The sequence below is a fragment of the Canis lupus genome, chromosome 34 (genome assembly GCF_011100685.1).
Source record: "Canis lupus familiaris isolate Mischka breed German Shepherd chromosome 34, alternate assembly UU_Cfam_GSD_1.0, whole genome shotgun sequence".
Taxonomy (NCBI): Eukaryota; Metazoa; Chordata; class Mammalia; order Carnivora; family Canidae; genus Canis; species Canis lupus.
The window spans coordinates 27,476,735-27,496,122 of NC_049255.1; the positions used below are offsets into that span (position 1 = coordinate 27,476,735).

Consider the following 19,388-nt stretch of genomic DNA (forward strand, 5'->3'; position numbering starts at 1 on the left):
GTACTGTCCCCTAGGGAATGTTTTCTAAATTATAAACTTATGGGAGTGTTTTATTGTCATACTGATTGGCCTAGAGGTTATGGACACTAGCTAGCTTATAGTGCACCGAGAGTCCCACATAAAGCAAGAGTTATCTCTGGTCCTCAAGGACTTACCCTTGTCATTATGGTCATATAGCTGAAAGATCTGTTTATAATTAAGCTTAGGACCCAACTCTGTTTTACACATGAATACAAAGTAGTTGTGATTTTATAATGGACACTGATTGTCTTAGTACAGTGACCATGCAAATCAAGGGAACATTGTATTTTGTTTGGAGCTTTGCCAAGAATTATTTACTATTTCAGAAAAGCACACTTGAGCAAACCCCACTGGTTGTATTTAAGTCACTGATATAGCGGAACTTTGTAGCCTTGTTTGAGCTGTCATATTCACCATGATTCTTCATATAAGTGTCTGACTACTTATGTCTTTTGGTTTAGTTATTCCCAAGCATTTGTGTATTACAATAAGTATTTTGCTGGTGGTGGTCCTTTTGGAAATTGTTTATATAGGCTGTGTCTGTGAATTTTGTTTCAGGGTAGGAAGGGAGATGCTATGGAGATAATTTGTTTACAACAAAGGCACATTGGATCTAACAGGGTTGGGGGGTCACTATCCTAAGTAGAGAAATCTGGAAAATTTTCTTAACCCATCATCTGCTAAGTTAATTTGATAATAGAACCTTTTTTGTGTATAACATCTGTTAACAGTAGGGAAAAAGCTATATTAATGCAAATCCTGTCACTAATGAAACTTTTTATAGTACTTTGTATTTCTCAAAATGCTTTTACATGCCTTATTTCAACTTAATTCCACATTTTATGAGGTACATAGCATAGGTGTTCTGATTCTGTAGATGAAATAGAACAGAATTCAGGTAACTTACCCTGGGACACTCAAAGAGGTGTGTGACAAGCCACAGATAAGAGGTCCGATTTGCTGATTCATGCCCTTTTTCCTACATCTTATGGCTCTAAAAGTTTGCCAATCCTAGCATAGACTTCTCTCCATTCCTCCATGTGTCTGTAGCCAGGAAGTAGGCAGGACAGAGATGGAACTGCGTCAGAGCAGCACTGGGGCAGGTGAGGCATTGCATGCTAACGGGTGGACTGTCCAGTCTGAAGCCCACCAGCTTATTTCCCGATTCCTACTTCTTGTTGTTTGCCTTTTAAGTTCATCACCTTTCTTGTATCTCTAGATCGAAAGGGTGATCAAAGGAAAGGAGAGAAAGCGAAACCGCAGCTCACTGGTTGAAGCTAGCAGATGGAATGTGGAATTTGTGTGATTCAGCATGGCTTTGTATTTGTTTTCTCATTTTCTGTACTTCCTGGGGCTTATGGTTGGTATTTGCATAACCAACACTAGTTGAGATAACAGGCCTAGAAGATGTCTGTTTCTTAAGAGGAAATTATAATGGCAAACAGCTTTTACTGCATGTCAGACATCATTCTAGGTTCCTTATGTACATTAATTCATGTAAACCTTTCAAAAACTTTGAGGTGGGTAATATTGTCTTCATTCAGATGAGGAAACTGAGGTGAAAGAAGGTTAAATCACACTCACTTATTCGAGATTATACTGCTAGTAAGTGGTGAAAAAGGGCTCAGTACTTTACCCCAAGTTGTTCAGCTATGTCGGCAGAACCGACATTGGAATCTGTGCTGTCTGGCATCAGAGGAAAGCTCATGGATTCCCAAAGACGACTGGACTGTGGTATAGTCAGAACATGACAGGTGGAGTCTTGTGATTTTCATTTAGGATGAGTGTTATAAGGGGTGCCTGGCTGGCTCAGTAGAGCATATCACTCTTGATCCTGGGGTCATGAGTTCGAGTACCACATTGAGGGCAGAGTTTGCTTTTTAAAAATGTAATAAAGAGATATATAAATAGCATGAGTGTTGCAAAAACTTTTATTGAAAACTTTTAATCAAGTTTGAGCTTTGTTTTTAAGTCTAAAAAGAGTGTCATGGTATAAGAGGTCTTACAAGGATCTTCCTACCTCCAAGTTTCTTTATTTAGGTGTCACAGTCTCTTAAATTCTATTAATATATCAAACCTTTTGAGTTTTCTTTGGGTTCAACTGTTAAATATTCCTAAAAGACTAATGTAGTAAACTAAGTGACAGATGAGACTTAGTAGTTTTGAGCAAGACTAATGGAGCGAGACTAGAACCTCCTTGGCCAGCTAACTTCTTTCTTTCCTTCCCTATTCCATTCCTCTGCTCTTCTTTGCCTTGCTATTGCTGCCCTCCAAATAATAGCAGCAGCAAGGTCCCTGGAAAACAGATTTAAAAAGAGGAGCAGGACATTTTTATTTGATGCTTGCTGTGCCAAGTTTCATTAAGCTGTTTTGCTGGGGTTTCCGTTTTTCCCTCTGTGATTTTGGTGTAAATTTATTACGCTTCCAACATGTGGGCCAATGCTTCTTTTCAGCATAATGCTAATTGATTACAGAGACCAGAGCTGGAACTTGGACAAGACAGAGCTGCAAATGGAACACCAGGTGGGTAAGGGGGCACATATCCTGTCTTGGAGATGATGCTGAACATGCTGGTGAGTCAGGTGCAGTGGGTGGGACCAGCCAAAAAAACATTGGAGACAATTGGGCATGCACTGAGAGCCTTGCTTACTCAGCGTTGGGCACTGGGCACTTTCCATACAATGGTAAACAGTTAAAGACTTCACTGGCATCCTTCCTAATTCCTGAATTCAGATTTTAAAATAAGACAATATATGGAATTTTTTAAAAGTCTGAATTGTGATGCATTATTCCTCAAAACTCCCTAACAAGCATGTCTTACCTAACCTTAATGTACACTTATCCAAATTGTGATTTCAGACAAGCCTGAGATGAAGATCGTTTGTTTTACATTCTTCTTACCACATACAAAAGGGAACACACAGAAGAAAGATGAGTATTATTTGTTTCAAACACTACCACGAAACATTTTCATAAAGTATATAGTAGATATTAGGAAGTTAGGTGCTTTGGAATGCTAAGCCTAGGGATTTGTCACCAAAGAAACTCACATGGAAAGCACCTGACAGATGAAATCAGGAAATGGCTAAATAAAATGAGTGGATCACAGTGGTTTTCTCGGTGGCCACACAGCGAAGGTTAAGAAACCACAGAATTGGGAATTCTTGGGCTTGACTCTTGATTGTGAAACAGTGGCAAGTCCAGGTAGCCTGTTAGTGTCTTACCCGCCCCACCTCCTTACCAGGGCTAATGAGCATCATATACAATGATGAATGGGAAATTGTCTTGAAAACTGAAACTTAGGTACTTTTAAAGAGGCTGTTGTTACTCATTAATTCTAGTTCATAATAAAGATAATTTAAATGAGGCTTGTTTCTCCTTTGCAAGTGGAATCTTTCCTCAGTTATGATAATACTATTGATAATATTTATTTATGTATTTTAAAGATTTTATTTTTTTGAGTAACCTCTACACTCAACGTGGGGCTCCACTCACAGCCCCAAGATGGAGAGTTGCACACCCCACTGACCGAGTCAGGTAGGCGCCTCCCACCTTTTTAAAGATTTTTATCTTTTTAAGTAGACAATACTTATTAACAGAAACATGATTTATCCATAGGCAAACGGCAAGTAACTGTGCTGCCTCTAGAGCCCTGATGAAGGTTGAGGAGAGATACAAATAATCCTGATTCATAGCCTGGGTGCTTTCCTAGGGCCTCCAGGTCACCTGTATTCATTGCTGCTTGGGGTCTCACTTCCTCTTTAATTACGTATAACTAGCTTCTTGCTCGGTGGACTTGCTATTTTCTAACTAGTCAAACGAGAGAAGCTTCTGGCTTTAATATACCCCCATCACATTCTTACTGGTCGTGGACTTTTTCTTCCCATATCGGCATCAGTATCTGGGTCGCAGCCTATATCCTATCTATTGTATAAGTGCTACAGGTAAGAGGGTATCCCCTAGTTTATGTCTACATCAATATGTACAGACCAACTTGGGTCTCCAGGGAAGCTATTTTCTGGTGGTCTCAAGAGCTGAGGAATTACTACAGGAGATCCTTTTTCTGAAGTGAACACATGGAGCTAGCCGTGTTCTGGAGGCTCAGTTGGTTCCAGGCCCTCTCTGAGGAACCAGACTTGTCCTCATCTGACTTAGATCCCCATGGCCTGTTTAGAGTATCTCAGAAACCACTGAGAGAGCCTTAGAACTGATCAGTGTCCTGAGTCATTTTCCAGAATGAGCTGCATGGATCATTAGTCAGCCTTGGGGGGGTTGGGGGGGAGTTGCAGTTGTCATAAACCTTGTGCTCCCCACAGTTCTCCTAGAACATCTCAAGTGTGTCCTGGACTCTCTGTGATAGAGACTGCTGTCAGCAATTAGCTCTGTCGGCCAGAGGGATGCTAGCATCCCCGAACCTCACTCTGCTGTCAGGCTGGGGCTATCCTAACGTGGTCACTTTCATCCCCATCATTATAAGTTTCTTTGAAACACTGCTTCATATTTCAAGGCCCAACTCAAATGTCACTTTTTTTTCCCTGCAGGCTCCCATTTGAATAGAATAAAATACTATACAAACATATACATACATACTGTACCGTACAGTGCCATCTGTGTGCCCATAGTACTTTATCATACACCTCTAGTGAAATTCTTCACACAGTAACTAAAATGTATCTGGCTTTGTGCTTAAAGGGAGCCTGTAAACTTCCCAAGGGGAAGGACTACATGTAACTCATTTGATCTATATGTATATTTGCAGGGCCCACATCCTGATTGGAATGTACATGTTTATTAAATTATTTTAAAGGACAATGTGATGGAGATCAAAGACAGTATCACTCTTTTCCTGATTAATTATTTCCACAAATTTATCAAGAACCTACTAACATGTTAGACACTGGTATGTGCTGAAAAAGCAATTATGAGTAAGACACATAGGGGACATGCCTTGTTGCCCCTGATGGTGGTGAGCTCAGCCATACTGTTCCTTCTCACTCATCCAGGATGTGGAAAGGTGCTGCTGATGCTGGTGGTAGGAGTAGCAAGCAGCAAGCAGAATTGTACCTTCCCCACCTGACTGTGTTTATGATAATTGTAGCATGTCCAACCATTGTCTGTTGTTGCCAGCTGTCCCCAAGGGGAACTCTAGATGAGCTTAATAGCAGTGGAAAATGACATGTTGGGTCCTGGAAGCCTGGGCTTGACATCCTGCAGGATGAATGGAGCCAGGGAATAAGGAGGGGATCAAATCAGAGAGACCAAGTCCATTTCAAATCCAAAGAGCAAGCATAGGATAGAAAACAGGACAAAGTTCAAAGTTTAGAAGCAAAGCTGGACAGAGAGGAAGCTGAAAGTTGAAGAAATAGAGCTAGAGGTTAGGAGTTAGGTGGTTGATGGATCCAAGGGTTTTGTGGTAAAGAAAGCTGGGATGTCTAAAGTTTTCTGTTCTTGAATTTGCTCAGCTTGCTGAGAGGGGCTGCTCTGTTTGGGGAGTGATGTCAGCTTTATGACTGAATAAGATGCCCCTTATTTGTGTCTCTTTCCCAGTAACAATTTAGCCTCCATCAGAGTGCCTTTCTAGGAGCTTTGGGATCCAGTACAGTATGCCACAGGATCTGGGAAGAGTCTTGCCCATCCATGCACAGGTAATAGGCCATATGGATGTTGATCCCAGCTGTGGACTCTGCAGTGGCCTGTGAACTGGTTCTAGTCCCTCTGGCTGCAGTCCAGAAGCCCCTGGAAAACACTGTCTTTGACAATCACCCACAAACAAAAGAACCAAAAGAACCAAGTTTCCAGTGGAAAAGTTCTAATATGCCACTGAAACAAAAAAAAAAATTAAAAAAAAATCTATGTATGCGTTTGGATGCATTGGCAGGGGTAAGAGAAACGGTTTGGCTTTACCTGTATCACTCTTAACCCAAGGCAACACAGCTTAAGGCCAAGATCTTCTTGGCCTGTGATCTTTCCTTTGGAAGAAAAGGAGTGTTGTGAGTGAGCATCCGGTTTCCCCAGCGGTGTGGGACCCTGCCAAAGAGGCTCATTTCTCTCTCACCCTATCCAGACTGGTGAGTCATGAACTCCATGACCAGGGGGAGGGGGGGGGGGAGGAAACAAGAAAAAGCTGAGAGGACAGCAAATTGAACTCTTGAAGGGCATTAAAGGGATGTGGATGATAGTGAATCCCGTCATTTGGTCCATAGGCACCCCCAGTGCTCTGCATGTCTCGTCCCCCACCATGAGTGTATTTCTCAACATAAACCTTATAGGCCAGGAATGAGTGGGATAATATATTCAAAGTGCTGAAAGAAGAAAACCTGACCATCAAGAATACTGTATCTGGCAAAGTTACCCTTCAGAAAAGAAGAAGCTATAGAGACTTTAACAGACAAACAAAAGCTGAAGGAGTTCATCACCACTAGACCTGCCTTACAAGAACTGCTGAAAGTTCTTCCAGCTGAAGCAAAAGGATGCTAATTAGTAAGTTGTAGGTAGACAACATACTGGTAAAGCTAAGTATATAGTCAAATTCAGATTACTCTTAATACTGTAGAATGGTGGTTGTATTAACCACTTTAGTGTAAGATCAAAGGACAAGGGAACTAAAAATAACTATGACTACTGTAATTTGTTAGTGAAGACAATATAAAAAGGTAAATTATAGGGGCACCTGAATGGCTCAGTGGTTGAGTCTCTGCCTTTGGCTCAGGTCCTGATCCCGGGGTCCTGGGATGGCATTCTGCATCAGGCTCCCCACAGAGAGCCTGCTTCTCCCTCTGCCTAGGTCTCTGCCTCTCTGTCTCTCATGAATAAATAAATAAAATATTTAAAAAAAAAGGTAAATTATAACATCAAAACAAAAGGGGAGGGGTAAAGGGGTCGACTTTTTGTATGCAATTGAAGTTAAGTTGCTATCAGCTTAAAATGGACTGTTGTAGTTACAAGATATTTTATGTAAGCCTCATGGTAACCACAAAGCAAAAACCTATAGTTGATTCACAAAAGATAAAAAGAGGGGAATCAGCATACTACCATAGAAAAATAATGCACAGAGGTAGGAGAAAAAAAGGAAAAAAAGAACAATGGAACTATAAAACAACCAAAAAGCAATAAACAAGATGGCATTAGTAAGTTCTTACCTACCAATAATTACTCTAAATGTAAATGAATTGAATTCATCAATCAAAAGACAGAGAGAGGCTGAGTGGATAAAAAGACAAGACCCAACTATATGCTGCCTATAAGAGACATCAGCTTTAAGGACACACATAGGCTTAAAGTGAAGAGATAGAAAAAGCTATTTAATGAAGGTGGAAACCAAAAAAGAACAGGAACAGCTGTACTTACATCAGACAAAATAGACTTTAGGCCAAAAATGGTAACAAGAAACAAAAGGCCATTATATAATTATAAAGGGGTCAGTCAGTTCATCAACATATCACAATTCTGTGTGCCCTCATCATTGGAGCACCTAAATATATTAAGCAAATACAGATCTGAAGAGAGAAATAGACAATGATATAATAATAGTAGGGGACTTCAGTTTGCCACCTCCAACAATGGATACAGAGAGAAAATCAGTAAGGAAACTGAACTTGAACTATACTTTAAACCAAACGGATCCAACAGACATATACAGAATGTTTCACCCAACAGAAGCACGATATACATTCTTGTCAAGTGCACATGAAACATTCTCCAGGATAGATAATATGATAAGTCACTAAGCAAATCTTAGCAAACTTAAGAATATTGAAATCTTAAGTATCTTTCCTGACTACAGTGGTATGAAACTAGAAATCAATAACAACAGGAGGAAATATGGAAAATTAACAGATATGTGGAAATTAACATGTCTGTGGACAACCAATGGATGAAAGAAATCAGAAGCAAAATAAAAAAGAAATCATCAAACAAACAAAAATGGAAATAAACCAAAACCTAGGGGATGTGGTAAAAGCATTTCTAAGAGGGAAGTTTATCACAATAAAGACCTACATTAAGGAAAAATATTTATCTAATATTATACCTCAAGCAACTACAAAAAGAACAAACCAAAGCCCAAAGTTAGCAAAAGGGAGGAAATAACAACAGAGGGAAATAAATAGAGACTAGAAAAACAATAGAGAAAGTCAATGAAACTGAATATTTTTTTTAAAAAAAGATAAAAGTGATGGAGGTGTTAACTAATGCTACTGTAGTAATCACAGTATATAGGTGCATCAAATCAACATGTTGTATAACTTAAACTTACACAATGTTATATGTTAATTCAGTAGTGCCCAGTTTTTTGGGTGCAAGAGAATTGTAAAATGTAGTCCTGTTCCTTAAGGAACCTACAGCTTAGCTGTGAGAAAAGAATCACACTTGGGGGGAAAAAAAGAATAGAGTAAGAGGAGGTTGAATTTAATTAAAGATCAGAACACTAGATCTAGTTGAGGCCCAAGTGGGAACAGGTTGGGCTGGTGTGAGCTACGGGCATGCGATGGCTTTATAGGCTTTGAAGCATAGGCTTGTTCACAGCCATCAAGTCACACAGTTCTCTCTCATGTCAGGAACCTTGGTGTGGTCTGTGCTCAGGCCATAATTACATGAATGAAGATAAGGACAACCTCAGAATGCTCAGAATGCAGCCTTAGTTCAACTTTCTTTTTCTGAATACTTTAAAAGGAAATCTCGTTTATCATGGAGATACTCTTAACTCTCATACTTTAGCCATGGGAAAGCCAAAACCTCCCCAAACCTTTTCGTTTGGCTAAAAAGTGGCATACAGAAATGGCAACTGCTTTGAGTTTGGTGGATCACCGCAAGTGGATGACGAGGGGTCAGTCTGCCTTTGGGACTAGGAGAGTTTCCCAGCTCCACCTGGACCTTGACTCAGCTCGTTGATCTGTTCACTTCTGTTATTTTCTTTGTGGCATGTTTTCCGTTCTGCTAGATTGCCTTTTACTGATTGCAAAGATGGTTGCTCACCACGGAGGCCTGTGTAGGCACGTAACTGTTAGTCCTAAGCAAGAGCATTACGTGTCCTGGTGTCTCTCCCCAAGTTCTGCACATTTGACACTTGCTTTTGTGTTAGGAAGCATAGAATTTTGAAATCCTTTGATGCATAAAATAAGATGCTCTCATTAATAACTGGCTTTCCTGTCCTTGCTTTGCTGTCAGGAGAGAACTGGATAACAAAATCTATGATTTATTTTGACTGGCTCCATTAAGGACCGAAGAGTGATGATGTGATTCCAGTAATAATGCTTAATTTTTACTCTGCAGTTTGACTATTGCATCTAGCTGTGCCCCTGCTGAAAGTGACTCTTAATCGCTAATTCTGAACTCATCTAAGCATATAAAATAGGACATGTCACCTAAAATCTCAGTGCTATTACCGTTGTTACCAAAAAATTTCATAAGACTTTTGAAGTCTTTCTCAAATTATTACCAGATCATTGAAAAGTCCAGACAGCTTACAGGTTCACTTTTTGGCTGATTTACCCTTGTAGGGTGTTTCAAAGGGACCCTTATAATTGACTATACAGTTTTAAATTTGTTCATTGATTCGTTCAACACATGTTTATTGGGAGTTTACATGTCATGCTCTATTCTAGGTCTTGGGAATAGAGCAGTGCATTGAACAGAAACCTGCCTTCATTTAGGGGAGGAAAATAGACAAAATAGAAAGGAAATAATGTGATTGGTTATTTGAGCATGAGAAGGAGAAAAATGAATTAGAGCAGATCTAGGCTGCTAGTTTGCGGAGACAAGTAGGGAAAGCAGCTCAGTTTATTTTAAATATGGTTGTTTGGAAACTCACTGAGAAAGTGATATGAAGGCAAAAGCTTGAAGAAGGATTGGAGTGAGCCACACGTGTGATGGTGGGAAAAGTGTGCCAGGCAGAGGAAGCAGTGGGTACAGGGGTGCGGAGGTGGGAAGTATCTGCTGTGTTTCAAACCAGGCTGATGGTAGCATTAGCGCACACAGGCACGTTACCTGCTGGGCACTGCTTTAAAGGCTTTGAGTCCGTGATCTCATTTAATCCTCCATGTTTTTCCCAGTCTACATTTCTAAATGAAGAAACTGAGGCACAGACAGAAAACTTGCCCAATGTTACCCAGCTGGAAAGTGGTAGAACCCAAGTAGTCTGCTTCTAGAATCTGTGTGCTCAACCACACTGTTCTGCTGCGTAATATACAATCCTTTGCAGATGTGAGGACGCTGCTCATCACATTGCACTGTGCCACTTTGCTTTCAGGAGAAGATATTTTTCTGAGCTTAATATTGGCAATAGTTGTGCTGGCCTTGAGTTGCTGGTTATTTTTAATCTAATGAACACTGTGATCTGTGACAATTACTGGTCATGATTTTATATTGGCCATTGAATATTTAGAGGTCCACTCATTTTTCTTGCTTCATGTTATATTTTGTCTATCATTATGGACTCCCTTATCTCCTAGATAGAGGGGAAAGGTGAATGAATAGAAATACATTTTATTTTTCTTTTATTTAGATTTTATTTATTCCTGAGAGCCACACACATACACACACACACACACACACACACACACACACAGAGGCAGAGACACAGGAAGAGGGAGAAGCAGGCTCCTCGCAGGGAGCCTGATGCAGGACTTGATCCCTGGAGCCAGGACCACGCCCTGAGCCGAAGGCAGACGCTCAACCACTGAGCCACCCGGGTGTCCCATAGAAATACATTTTAGAAGAAGGCTCAAGGTACTTAGCACTTTGCTACTGGAAAGCAAGCAGCCCTGGCTATGGGAAAAGCACCATCCAGCCTGGACTTGCACAACTGGGATTCTCATTTCTCCATCTCCCAGCCATGGTCTTTCTCCCATTGCTCATACTCAGGGTTCCTTCTGGAGTTGATGGAAGAAAAAGGAAGCAGGGTTCTCTCTGAAACCCCAGCCCTGACTGATGCAGTCTATGCGGCAGTTAGAAGCAGGGACTGAGATCAGACCATTCATACCTTGACCACCACCTGTCCGGTGCATCTTCATCTGTAAAACAAAGATCAAAATTAGTGTGTACATCTTAGAGTTGTCAGGATTAAATAGGATAATGTTCACACATAAAGTACATGGTATAGAGCTGATGTATATAAATACCACAGAAATCTTAGCTGTTGTTACTATTAGTTACTCTTCCTTAAAAAACAGAAAACCAGGGATGCCTGGGTGGCTCAGTCAATTAAGCATCCAACTCTTGATTTCAGGTGAGGTCTAATCTCAGGATCGTGAGAGGAAGCCCCGTGTCAAGCTCCAGCCTGCCTAAGATTCTCTCTCTGTCTCCCTTACCCTTCCCTGCTAACCCTATGCTCCCTTGTTCTCTCCTTAAAAAAACAAAAAAACAAAAAAAACTAAAAGCACTGGGCTTGGTTGACATTTGTCTCCATTTTATCGTGTCAAATGCCCTGTGGGGCTCTGTGGTAGTGATTCCTCACATCTTGGATCCCAAAATGAATATGGCCTATTGGAAACTAAATAAAATAAATATGAATAGCGAATAAAACCAACAAGCATGGCCAGGTTCCAGCTTACTAAAAGCCTCAGCCATGCTAAAGATAGGGCTTTGAAGAGATTCCACAGGAGAGAGGACAAGGAGGACAGGAGCTGTGTTGTAAGGACTTCTGCTTTGTAAGCTGGTCTTCCTCCCCCTAAACCCCTTTCAATTGCTCAAGAAAAGTCTTGGCTTCTCACAAAATTGCCTTTGACTGTTTTAGGATTGCTTCAAGTTCTGCAAGAAGAAAGTGATCCCACTAAAGAGGCTTAAAAAGTCCAAATAAATATTTCATTCATTGTGTTAGAATAAAAGAAAGTCTTTTTCAAACAGCCTTGCATGCTTGGTAGATTTTTGTTTCATCTCATAAAATTGTTGAACCCTGACCTTTGTGGAGTGGTGTGGTGCTATGGGAAGGACATACGCTCTGGGACTGACTCCCAACTGCAAACTGCGCAGTTGCAGCTGCGAGAACTTTGGCCAAGCCCCAGGATCCTCTTCTGTAAAATGGGACTAGTACCTGACCACACAAGGCTGTTGATAGGATCAAGTGACGCGGCCATGAAAAAGCTCCTGGCTGGTAACAGACTTTTCGTGATGTTAGTCTGATTTTTTGGGAAGCTTTTCCTTCATTATTTTACTTTCGTGTCACATCATTAGAGCTGCTTAACTATTCAAGATTTTTTACATCTAGTTTATGGATTATCAAAGCTAATAGGACCCCACAGCTAATAGTCTCTTTGCCAATAGGACTATTTCCTGCTGACTTTTATAAAATTACAATGTAACTGCCTATTGGCTTGTCAATTATGAGAAATAGCAGATGATTCAACATCAGTATTGCCAAATACCTTAATAAAATGGTCATGAAAAACTTTGAAACTGTAATAAATGGAACTTTATTTATTTTAATAAAGATTGTATTTATTTATTCATTCAAGAGAGACCCAGAGAGAGAGGCAGTCTCCGTGCAGGGAACCCAATGGGGGACTCGGTGTGGGACTTGATGTGGGACTCAATGCAAGACTCAATCCCGGGACTCCAGGATCACGCCCTGGGCTGAAGGCAGGCGCTAAACCACTGAGCCACCCAGAGATCCTGGAACTTTATTTTTTAAAATTTATTTTATCTATGGATAGATTTTGCAAGTTGATAGTTTTCTTATTTTTTAAATTTATTTTTTCGATGATGCAATTATCACAAAAATGTGAAGATAGAATAAAATCACTCATAATTCTTTTGCCCCGAAAAAACCCCATTATTAATTTATTCCTTTTTATATGCATAGTTCTTTATATGACTTTTTCCGCCTAAAAGTGTATCATAATTACTCTCCTATATTGCTAACATTTAAATGACTTTCATAACAGATATACTATGAGGTACATAATCATTTTACTAATTTAGACATTAAAGGTCTCTGAAACTACTCTGCAAGAAATGTTCAGGAACGTAAGCCTTTGTCTGCGTTCCTGATTAGTGCCTGAGGATAAATTTCTAGAAGTAAAATTATTGGGTTAATCTTAAGATATTTATTGCTATGTAACATGTTCTCAAAACTTAAAACCCAGTCACTTAAAAAAAAAACAAAAAACCCAGTCACTTAAAACAATAACAATCATTCATTTGCATACAGTTTTGCCACCGGTGGGGGGAGGGGGGAGCAATTAGTCTCGCTCCACATGATGTTACCCAGCTGGGGTTGCTTGACTGGGACTGGAGGACCTACTGCCTGGGTAACTGTCTCCCATGACTGACAACTTAGTGCGGCTGTTGGCCGGGGCCCTTGTTCTGCTCCAGGTGGGCTACTCAGCTGGATTCCAGAGGGACGAAGTGGAAGCTGCCAGTCCATTTAAAGGCTGGACCTGAAACTGGGAGAGTCCCTTCCAACATGCTCTCTTGGTCAAAGCAGTCACAGGTCAGTTTCCACAAGGTGGTAAAATAGGCCGCATCTCTTTTTGAGGAAGTGACAAAGAATTTTTGGTCATATTTTTAGTCAATGTAAATTTTACTTATCTAACATGTCAACAGGAATCTAGGAAAATATGATTTATTAATTATCTTCATTTTGGAAGGACTATGCCAAAAGAGAGTTAAAAGTTTTACTTGTATTGCACTTGACAGTTTTCACAGGAATTACATGTGATTTGTCTCCTTTGATTTTCACAGCTATCCTTAAAGACCTATAGGTCAGGTCGTATTATTTCCCTTTTATACATGAGGAAGTCAAGGCTTGGAGCGGTTATGACTCATCCAAAGTTACAAAGCTAGTAAGTGCCAGGCCCAGTACTGGAGCCCTTATAGGCCTCATCCAGAATTTTCCCATTGGATAGTATGCTGCCTAATTCTCCACCAAGGACATTTTTCAGGTGTCTCTAAGATGAGATGTACACAATGGATTTTCTTTTTCCCTGTCTTCCATTAAATGGGTGGGAGACTTTCATAATCAATATGGACTCTAGAGTCATTGTATACATTTGCATCCTGGTTCCGTCTCTTGTTAATTGTGTCATTGGAAGTTACTTAACCACTCTGTGACCGTTTCTTCATATATTTTTTTAAAAGATTCATTTATTTATTCATGAGAGATATAGAGAGAGGCAGAGACATAGGCAGAGGGAGAAACAGGCTTCCCACAGGGAGCCCGATGTGGGACTCTGTCCCAGATCCCAGGATCATGCCCTGAGCCGAAGGCTGATGCTAAACTGCTGAGCCACCCAGGCATCCCTGTTTCTACATATATAAAATGAGAATAGTACTGATAACTAACTCATAGGAGTATTGGAGATTTATTATTTTTTTAGAAGATTTTATTTATTAGAGAGAAAGCATGGGGGCGGGGGGAGAGGGAAACTCCCCATTGAGCAGGAAGCCTGACACAGGGCTCCATCTCAGGATCCCAGGACCTGGAGATCATGACCTGAGCCAAAGGTGGACCCTTAACCAGTCCAGGCTCCCCAGGAGTATTGGATATTTAAATGAGACCATCTGTGATAAATGCTAGCACAAAGCCTGGCACCCAAGTAAGTATTAAAGCCCTTGTTCTTACTTGGTGTGATCAGAGAAAGTAAGCTTCCCTTCCATCAGGGTATCTGCACTGCTGGCCTTTCACTGTGCCTTGCACTTCAGGCATTGGTTTCAGGAGGGCTCTGTTGTAAAGAACTGTCTTTCATAGGCATCAACACTGCACTGCCCTGCACTGAGCATCCTTGACCACATTATCACAGTTTATCAGATTGGCCCCAAGGCGATGGAGCCCAAGACAGGTGAGTATTGTTTCCAAAAAACTAAAACTAAAACTAAAATATAAGTCATTAACCCCTCTTAAAATTTTGGTGTATTCCTTACCAATCCTGTATAGTATTTAAGAAACTAGAATTGAAGGAGAGCAGAATATCCCACTCCCAAAAAATACCCCTTTGGCATACTAATTATTTTGAATTAAAGTTATTTAAAAGACAGATGATTCAAGAAGAGCACTGATCCTCCTTTGTCTCCCTGAAGGCAGGACATAAATCTCCCATGTGATAGGTACTCTCCCTATATCCAAAGGGTAGAAAGCACTCTTATCACTAGAGATAGGAATTTAGGGCCAAGAAAACTATATTAACAAAATTTGTTATTTTTTCACCAATTTAATACCCCAAGTCCAAACCCCTTTATCTTGTCAATTCTTCACAAAGTTATTTCCTTGTCTGAAAGGTGAAAAAGTCTCATACTTTTTATGGGGCTCTCATCTGTACAAAATTAAATTTGTTTTCTCCTGTTAATCTGTCTTATGTCAATTTAATTATTAGGCCAGCCAAAGAACCTAGAAGGGAAGAAGGGAAAAGTTTTTCACTCCTGTAGTTTTGGTGCCTAATGCAGAGCTCTCCACTGGCTGCAGCAGCTGAGAGATCCTGGAATCTCTGACAGGGCCCAGCAGAAGGTAAGAATTCTTACCATATCTGCCTCCCAGTTCTCTGCCTGCCGGGTCTGGTGGAAATGAGAGTGATGAGAATTCTTTCCTTTTTCTAAATTTAGATTAGCAGGAGAAAATATTTGTGGGAACTAGTTCTTTGGGTATAGCAACTCTGATAAAGGTTTATTTTATTTTATTTTATTATTTTATTTTATTTTATTTTATTTTATTTTATTTTATTTTATTTTATTTATTTTTTTAATTTATTTTAAGAGAGACAAAGAGAGCACAAGCTGGGGGGAGAAGCAGAGGGAGAGGGAGAAGCAGGCTCTCCACTGAGGTGGGAGCTCAATGCAGGCCTCAATCCCAGAGCCCTGGGATCATGACCTGAGCCAAAGGCAGACACTTAACCAACTGAACCACCAGGCGCTCTGGTACAGATTTGTTATGAGTACTCTTGTTTTCTATTGATCCTTTTCTTCCAGGAGATGGTTATCATTTTCTTTTGTCTCTGTCTTTTGTGTCATTTGTCATAACAAAGAAAACCGTAGAGTACAACACAGGCATGGGTCCTATAAACCTGTTGTTTGAGCCCCCCTCACAGACTGGTAAGTTCATAGTTCTCACAGACCAACATCTGTTTAGACAAGTTTTGCTGTGGGGTCCCCCATGTAAAAACTGGATGAAGTTTTTCTTTCATCATCTTATATGTCTTGAGAGTTTGGTTTTATAACTAGTGAGAATATTCTCTCTAGTTTCTGCCATCCAGAAGATGCACATATCAGCTTGCATTTGGTGTCCAGTTGAATAGAATAGGGTTCAGAGAAACACAGAAGCAGCTCATCCTTTGTCTGGCCATGCAAGTTCTTAGGGGAGTTGGTCATAAGAGGTTCCAGCCCATAAAGGACTTTTATTGTCTCAACCTTTGTTGTCTCAGTGCTGGAAAAGTCCCATTTGGTTAGCACCTGCCTAGGTCTGTAGCGGGAGGCATCTCATGTTCTCATGGAAAACTGGAGATGCCATTTTCATTATACCATTCTTACTGCCTGTGATCATAAGTCTTTGCTTTCCTAGGCTAACTCTGGAAGTGAACTCTCTGGGTCTGGTGAGCCCTGCACCTTTTGTACTCTCTTTTGATACACCTCTTATGTCTCATGTGCCATAAAAGGGTTATTGGTTTGAGTCACCATTGAGAATAGTATGAGATCCTACTTATCAATGTTGGGTCCTTTGAATTGGAAAAACTTATATATTTGAAAAAAAATTTTAGAGAGCTGTTATTCTGAACAGGTGTCCTATTGGTACCTATGGAAAGATCAAATTAAAAAGTGGATTAAAAAAAAAAAAAGCTTTAGGGACTTCCTTAACAAGATGAAAGAACAGAAATTAGACTTAGAAAAAAATTAAAATCCACATTCAACATAAATTCCCCTGCTAAAGTCTAGCTCCATTTTCTCAACAAATTCCCTTAGCTTCCCAAAGTCCTCCACCTTCCCAAGAAAATCCCTTAAACACCTACCTGCCTGTTTTAACCTCCCTTTCCCTGCAAGATTTTACATACAGCATTCCAGCCTAGTCTCTGGGCCCAAGGTATAAGGTTACTCATGTACATGCTGAAAGCCAAGAAGTATATTTAGCACAAGTACCAGGAAGTGAATTTAGCAGAAGACTTGTCTTGCTGTCCCCTCAGACTGCTTCCACTTTCCCGTATTAGGCCTTTCTAAGCAATATCCTTTGCAGATGTAATCCAGAACCCTCCAGCCCTACCTGAAGAATTCATGTTCTGTGGACAGCAACAGATCTTTTAAACTATAAATCCCTTTTACCTCCACTTTCAGAAGACACTACCAAATTTAGAAAGAAATTAGAAAGATCAGTGGTGAGGGGTGCCTGGGTGGCTCAGTCGGTTGAGTGTCAGACTCTTGGTTTTGGCTCAGGTCATGATGATAGGGTTGTGACATCAAGTCCCACATCTGCTCCGGCTCAACAGGGAGTCTGTTTCCCCTCTCCCTCACCCTCTCCCTTTGACAGCTATCTCATGCACGTGTGTTCTCTCTCTCTCTCTCTCAGATGAATAGATAAATATTACAAAGAAAGAAAGGGAGGAAGGGAGGAAGAAAGGAAGATGAGTAGCCTTTTACAACCTCACTCACAGGGACCTTGATTAGCTGCTAGGGTGTTCTTCCCACCCATGATTTTATGGAGTTAACAGACAAGTCGGGTGGCCCCCTGCAGAAAACCCCCTCAAAGAGGAAACACATGACCAGAATTTCTCTCAGGCCCTCCTACAAATGATCAAGAAAATGGAACAGCTGGAGGCTGATGTTCAGGGGCTGATAGAAGCAGTCATAGAACTTTCCCCCTAAGGTGAACTGGTCTAAGTTTGAATTGTACATTCAGAAAGAAGGAGAGCATCCAAAGGCCTTTGTTGAATGCTTTATACAGATTTTTCATAGGCATACTGCACTGCACTCTGCAGCTCTGGAACACAGAAATCTTTTAGTTTCTGCCTTGGTAGGAAAATTTCTCCCTGATATGAAAAGGAAAATTCAAAATAGTGTGATTGGGTGGGCTAGTCAACCTCCAAGCACTATCATGGGAGAAACTTTCCAGTTCTTTGAAGAAAGCTATCAGGAATGCAGGAGAAAAAAAGGAGTTGAAATTGACAATTTTTGATTTGCAACTTGAATCTTTAAAGAAACAAAAGCATAACTCTGAGAATAACTTAAAGCCTACTGAGAGCCTTTCCTATTTGCCTCCAGACATTTTCAAATGTAAAAAAATCAGGACCTTGGAAGCACAATTGTCCTGTACTTAAAAAAAAGAAAAATTTGGGATCCCTGGGTGGCTCAGCGGTTTAGTGCCTGTCTTTGGCCCAGGGCGTGATCCTGGAGACCTGGGATCGAGTCCCACATCGGGCTCCCGGTGCATGGAGCCTGCTTCTCCCTCTGCCTGTGTCTCTGCCTCTCTCTCTCTCTCTGTGACTATCATAAATAAATAAAAATTAAAAAAAAAAAGAAAAATTTAAATAACCAATTACCTTAGACTTCAGATAATAGACAAGCATACCCCAAAACTCCTGGGAGAAAACTTGCATTCTTTTTCTATCCCTTGAGATGTAAATCTTAGCATGTCTTTGAAATATAAACACCAGAGGAGATAACTAAAATACAGTCCACAATCACATGAGACTGAAAGAAAAAAAATGTGCAGGGGGAAGCTTTTAAAAATATAAAATATGCTAGGAAATCTCCCTTGTTCAAGCTCTAGTCTACAGCTTTCATAAGATTACTTATCAAGGGCAAATACAAATCTTAAAAGTCTTCACAAATAGTAAAAAAATTTAGTCGTATGAGTGGGTAAATGTAACTTATTCTAACTGCCAGAAACACAATTTGGGTCCAACTGTTACTTGTAAACTAGTGAGTTTTATATTATTATACCTGATTCATGGTTAACATTTTAGAATGAAAGCTCTAAAATCTCAGTTTGTATCTGCCTGTGTGTTTATGTATATTTATTGATGTATGTTATAAATGTATGGTCTATTTTTCGTACCTCCAGATGGTATTACCAAAATTAATTTGTAGTAAAGCTCTATTTAATTGACTTAAAGAAAGATAAGCTAAGCACTTATCAAACTAAATATTTCTAAACTCTCAGAAGTAAAATAGAAATCAAACCAAGTGCTTTCAAGTTCATGTCATCTAGGATAACCTCTTAAATAAAGGCTAGTTTAAGTTTGTTGGTTTAATTAAAATAGGAATGTCTCTAGAGTTATTGGCATTTAAAAACACCTAGTGGCATTCTATCTAGGTTTACTAAAAGTCAAATAAGTTCATTTTATCTCTGTTACAACATTTGTCAGCAGGAAAAATAGCTAAAGATGATGGCTCGCTGCTTTAATATCTCATGAAATTTTGAGTTATCTAATATGATTATTAAGAACAAATGAATT

The 19,388-nt window shown here is 40.1% G+C and overlaps 1 long non-coding RNA gene across 1 annotated transcript; it reads left to right on the forward strand.

Moving 5' to 3' along the window:
• The first annotated feature begins 2,152 nt into the window (after nucleotides 1-2,152).
• Nucleotides 2,153-11,861, forward strand: LOC111093890. Its single transcript, XR_005383562.1, has 5 exons — nucleotides 2,153-2,544; nucleotides 2,881-3,558; nucleotides 5,569-5,666; nucleotides 5,947-6,089; nucleotides 11,246-11,861. It is a non-coding gene; the product is annotated as an uncharacterized LOC111093890 (long non-coding RNA).
• Nucleotides 11,862-19,388: the final 7,527 nt, after the last annotated feature.